Below are 6,022 nucleotides of genomic sequence, written 5' to 3'. Positions count from 1 at the left end.
TTTGTGGACTGTTTTGGGGTGTGATTTCGTATTCCCTTGTTTTGTCCCATATCATAGTTAGTTAGTTAGTTAAAGTGAAAGCTGATGCTAAGCTGTATAGTTGAGTTTCTTATAAGATTGTCTATAAATAGTGAGGTGTATAGATATTTTGTACAGTTTTCAATCAGAAAATGCAATGAAATAGTTCTTTTTCTTCTTCCCTGCACATTACTTTGTTCAGTTCCTTGAGCTCATCAATGGTGGATGAAACTCATCAATGATAGAATGAGCTTAGACATTCAAATTTTCTCAGATGTAACAAAAGTTACCGAAGAAAAATGTCAGGTGCATTCTTCCACAACTGAACATGGAAGAGGAGCAATCAAAAGACCATTTTTACCACAATGAAACGTGGGAGATAAAGATCAAAAGATACTCCAGCATGCAGCATTTCAATAGCAAATTTAATATTAAAATGCTATAAAAACCCAACAATATATTTTTTTAAAAAAAACAATCATTCAGCTAAATCAAAATTTGAATATAGTCAAGTAGAAGAAATAGAAAATTGTCCCAAATTTTCTAATACTACTTTATTGAGATTCACTTAGGGATTTCTCGGTTGATCAACACGCTTTTCCAGAGCTTTCCAATTGACATTGCTACGAAATTTCTGAGAGATGTAGAAGGAAAAAAAGAGTTAGATCATGAATATATCTAATTATCATATGAACTATATAGTCATTTTTAATGAAAAATATTTTTGATGTTTGATGATTAATGAACGATAACAATCTTTTGAAACAATATGAATTAAAGATTGAACATAATGTTATTTCATTGAATTATTGCTAAAAAAATATAGAAATTAGCAATGATTAATTAACTTTTATCAGTAAACAAAGTCTATCTCTAATCCTTTTAATTACTGAGTGTTTTGATAAGGATTTCCAAAACTAAAGGTTGAATAATGTCAAAATATTTATTGGTGAAAGTGATATGTCGAAATATTTTTGGGTGAAAGTGTTATAACATTAATTTTTCTTTTTTTGCTATAGATATAAAATTTTAAAATTAAATAGTTGTAGAAAGAATAACTTTTCAGACAAGTGTGATTAAAAATAGTTTTAACCAAAACATTTGGTAAAATAAAAATTTGAGAAAATAACTTTTATAAAATAATTTCCTTTTGCAGAATAACGGCAGTAAATGCATTCAAAAGTTACATAATTTATAACTTCAATTTTTTTAAAGACGTACCTAGAGATGACTTATGCACCCTTGTAAGACCAGGAACATTCATCATTTCCAGAATATCCTTTGGGTAACATTCTACGTGATCCACAAGTATGCAATATAATTTAATAACTATAATATTTTCAAATCAAGCCGAGGCACATGTAAATACAAGATGATATTAGACATAAGTGTAAATTTTAGTTATTCATGTTGCTCTATAGAAATAAATTAAAAAATTTAATTAATAGTAAAATAAACTTACTTTATTTATCAAGTTCTTGTAAACTTTTTATGAATTTGGCATGAAGATCCCCAGTCCACTTAATATTGTCCTTTGGCTTAACATCCTTGGTATTTTGGAGGTAGAGATGAGCTCTATCTTTCATAGCTTGCTTTTCTGAGAGCTCATTGTGTTCATCACATACAACTGTACAATTATTTTAAGAAGATATCAATTAAAATTGAATTATATCATACATTAGACTAGTTAACTTCACACATATTTATGAAATTTTTTAATTATAAAAATAACATTACAAGACATACTAAAAATAGGAGTTAGCGATGGATAGTTTATGTCGCTAAACAATAAAATATTCATTATTAATTCTATTTAATGATGAATTATGTCAAATTCTATTAGTTCCGAACTATTTAACGATATATAATGGTGAATTTGAGAGAATTTTTTTTCATAGTGTATTCATAATTGATTTATGCACAATAGATATCACAAGTGAAAGAGTAAGGGGTAAAAATACTTAGAGACGGGAATTATATCCAAAGCCACAACTCTAGCCAAAAGTTTAAAAGAATCTAGATTTGGCGAGTTGTCATTTCTTTTTTTGTAGTTTCTTTCGAGAGCATTGACATTGTTGTTGAAGATGTATCACTCATGATAACTGTTTCAATACATTTTCAGTAAAACAAATTATAAGCAATATTACTATGAAGATTTATTTCTCATATACAAATTCGATATTAATTTTCAGGGTTTATTGCCACTCTTTAATTTATGCAATTGCACATACTTAGGGCTGGGCATATTTTGGTTTAAACCGAAAAAACAAAAAAAAACTGAAATTTAATTATGATTTGGTTTTTTGGTTTTTCAAATTGGTTTCGATTTCAAATTCCAGAAATTTGGTTAAACGGTTTGATTTTTCGATTTACAAAAAGAAAATATGCATAAATCAAAAAATTAAAATTATATAAATAATATATTATAATATATATATATATAATTTAATATATATGTAAATATACTTTAAAATATAATATAATCTGATATAACATATAAATATATAAATTATAATCATTTGGTAACCCTAAATCATAATATACTGCTTTGCTTTAGACCCTAACATTAACGTGAAGGTTGCAGCGATGCTCAACCATCCTCAGTTCATTAGTTCATTTGAAATTTCAACATCGCCAACGAAAACCATTTGCTCAGTTCGTCACTGCCGACGACAGTAGTTGCCGAGTGCGGCCACTGCCATCACGCCAACGGCGATGACTCAGTGAGGTCTATATTTATGGTTATTTCATGTGTGTTGAATTAATTATATTTGGGAATGAAAAATATGTTTGGAAAAAAGATTATTTTTCTAGAAAAATCATCAATTTTAATTGCTCACTACTTTAATCTTTAAAATCGAAATAAAAATCCAAAATAACCGAACCGAATTTGTAAAAACCGAATACCCACCCCTACACATACTAATAAAAACTTATATTAGAATCAATATTTACAAATTTTATACATATGTACATAAAAAATTAAGTAACGTATATTTAGAATGAATACTTGAATCTATTATATAGAATAGGAAAAGCATAGTGATGACACACACAAGTATCATACCATTTCAAGTTTGAAAAATAGTTAAAACAAGAAATTTGAGAAAAAAAGGCCAATTCAGCTTTTTGATATCAATAAAGTGAATTCAAATTTAAATTAAAATATCCTATCATAATGAAATCATACTTTCACAATATTTGATTATTTAAATAAACTTAAACATGAATATGTATTTTGAGTTAATATTTTTATTATGTTTAAATGGAAAAGTAAAAATAATTTCAATTGTATTGATTAAAATTTCATGTTTATAATATAAAATAAAAAATTAAAATCAAAATACTCAAAATTAAAATAAAACAAAACTAACGATATCGCTTCCTTTATTGTGTATGTGTATTACTTTTCTTTTTTTTTTCTTTCTCTTTTTAATCTGGTGTTTAACATCTATATTTGAACCCAATTATTCTGAATTCGTGTGCGTGAGGTTCATTCAGAGGAAGCACTCCCTATCAAGAAACAAATCTGAGACCTTTAGTTAAGAAAGAAGTAGCCCCATTCGCTGCACCACATTCTTTAGTGGTTGTGTTACTTATCTTTATCAAATTACCAACTTATCTATTCATTCTAGACAATTTAATAGAGCATATTTGAGTAAAATTGGATATGCTTATTTTTACTGAAGGTAAAATATTAAATAAAAATTAATGAAAATATTAGAGTTTATTGAAATTTTAATATATATAAGGAAGAAAAAGAATAAAGTCAAAATATTATAGAAGTAAACATGCGTGAGATGTCAAAATGATTTCCCATGATAAAATAATATGTTAAATTAGAGAGGAAGAAAAAACTCCTCGAAATTAAGAGGAAAATTTCAATTAAAAAGAAAATTATTTTTCATGAAAATCATATTTTCTTCCTTTTTTTTCTACATCTAATACAAGATAAGATAAAAATTATTTTGCGATCAATAATAATAATAATAATCAAATTGGTCTTTCTCTTCCCGCTCTTTTTCCTAATCTTGTGTCGCCTCTGCCATCCGAAAGATTGTTTTAAAATGATAGATAGATTGTAAAAATAAAAAGATTTGCACCTTCAAGAATTATTCTTAAGAGATTTAGTTATTTTCTCCTCCGATTCTATATCACTTTGACCTATTGAAAAAAATTATCTATTCTTCCCTTTCTCTAAAAAAAGATCAAGTGTAAAACAATTTTAAGTTGATTAAATAATTAATAAATTAGTGTCCCTTCAAGGAGATTTGATAAAATTGAAAGGATACAAATTTTAAGATAAAACTATCGTCCTCCTATGAAAAGTCATATACTATTTATGGGGAAAGCTAATTGAATAAGTGGCATGCTTATAGTAAGGATAAAAATAAAGTATCTAATTAAATTCTTTATAAACACATAAAACTCATTTTAACTAGTAAAACAACATAAACAAACATAGAAATGATGTTATGACAACTAGGAAAAGAGAAATTCATAATTTATAAGATAAAAATAAAATTTTAAAAGAGATCGATGTTAAAATTGCAGATGAGAAAATCATCAACATATCAATTAAATCTCTTTTAGAAAGAAAATCACATATAATTTATTTATATCAAAGAATCAAAGATTATAAGTTTAATATAGATTTTTAGAGATGTTACCTTTATAGTCCTTACACTTTAGCAAATCAACAATCTTGATAGCAATATTTGATCTGAATAACTAGCATCATGAGAACTTTATCTATCATTAAAAAATAAGCAGTTGCCACTGGATTATCGCTATCAAAGCCATCTGCGATGAAATTGTATTGATAATATGTGGTAACCCTAATGAGTAGAGGGAGGATCAATTTATAGAGATTGAGACTTAATCTGGTACGTCGATCAAATAGATGGTGGATGACCAAGATCTATTCTTTATTAAATATTAGTTATAAACTTTATATTAATTTAACCATAAATAAAAAAAGGTGGAAAATCAAAATATACCACAAATATATCAAAATACATTGGTTACCAAAAGATATCAACCACCCTTTTTAAAAAAAATAAAAAATAAAAATTAAACCCCAAAAGAGAAGTACACGCAAAAGGGGCTAGACCTTACCTTACCATTCTTAATGAGGTAACAAAACCTAGACTAATCAACAAACGTGCAAAAAATAAGAAATAGATATTCTGGGATCACATAGAGTTTATGTTACACTCTATGATAATATTACAAAGAAAGATGCTTAAGTAATAAAAAAATATAAAAATGAATGAGAAGTTTGAGTTATCAATCATGAACTCCTTTTTGCAAATGTATGAACTACAAAGGAATGTTGGCCCATCTAAAGTACATTGATATATTCAATCCTTGCCTTCTTCTTCGAACCTGCTCAAAATCACTTGAAAATTTATCACTTCTTGAATTTGTTGGGTATTCTTAAAAGTTGTTGACAAAATCACTTGAAAATTCATCACTTCTTGAATTTTTTAGGTAGTCTTAAAAGTTGTTGACATGTCGCGTGATTTTGCTTTGTCAGTGGTGCCTTGGAACAAACTCCTCTGTTACTTTTTCATCCCAACTTCAATTTCTATCGTGATATATTTTGATCTTTCTATTTCTTTGTTGTCCAGGAGAGATATCAACATCCCTAGCTGCACTTGCAAAGCATATATCCAACATGTCTTCATCCTCAATGTCATCTTTTTTGGAGGTTTTCAAATCTCTTTGGAGACAATGTATCACTTCCCACCAATAGTTTGACAGTATGAATTGGAGAAAGGGAATTTAATACACCACTTGAAGTTTGCTTGCAACTTAATGAATAATTATGAAAAGGAATTTAATACTTTATCCACCTTTGAATATTATACAGGCATTGTAAGATTATTTGGATTAATTTGTGACCAACTTTATCTGAGAGAAGATGAAAAGGATTTGGAAGAGAGATGTCCTTTGGAGAAGAAGCTCGAGATCATGGAACATTCCTTGCTAGCTTCACATT

The 6,022-nt window shown here is 27.4% G+C and overlaps 1 long non-coding RNA gene across 2 annotated transcripts; it reads right to left on the bottom strand.

Annotated features, from left to right (window-relative positions):
• Positions 1–515: 515 nt before the first annotated feature.
• On the bottom strand, positions 516–4,837 carry LOC107874808. 2 transcript variants are annotated; one of them, XR_007056733.1, is made up of 4 exons: positions 4,689–4,837; positions 1,481–1,645; positions 1,240–1,311; positions 516–652 (listed from the first exon to the last, which is right to left on the bottom strand). It is a non-coding gene; the product is annotated as an uncharacterized LOC107874808 (long non-coding RNA). The 2 variants fall into 2 exon arrangements; XR_001675599.2 differs by lacking the exon at positions 1,240–1,311 and having other exon boundaries at positions 518–652.
• Positions 4,838–6,022: the final 1,185 nt, after the last annotated feature.

Source organism: Capsicum annuum, chromosome 6, assembly GCF_002878395.1.
Source record: "Capsicum annuum cultivar UCD-10X-F1 chromosome 6, UCD10Xv1.1, whole genome shotgun sequence".
Lineage (NCBI taxonomy): Eukaryota > Viridiplantae > Streptophyta > Magnoliopsida > Solanales > Solanaceae > Capsicum > Capsicum annuum.
This window is presented reverse-complemented; position numbering and strand designations above follow the sequence as displayed.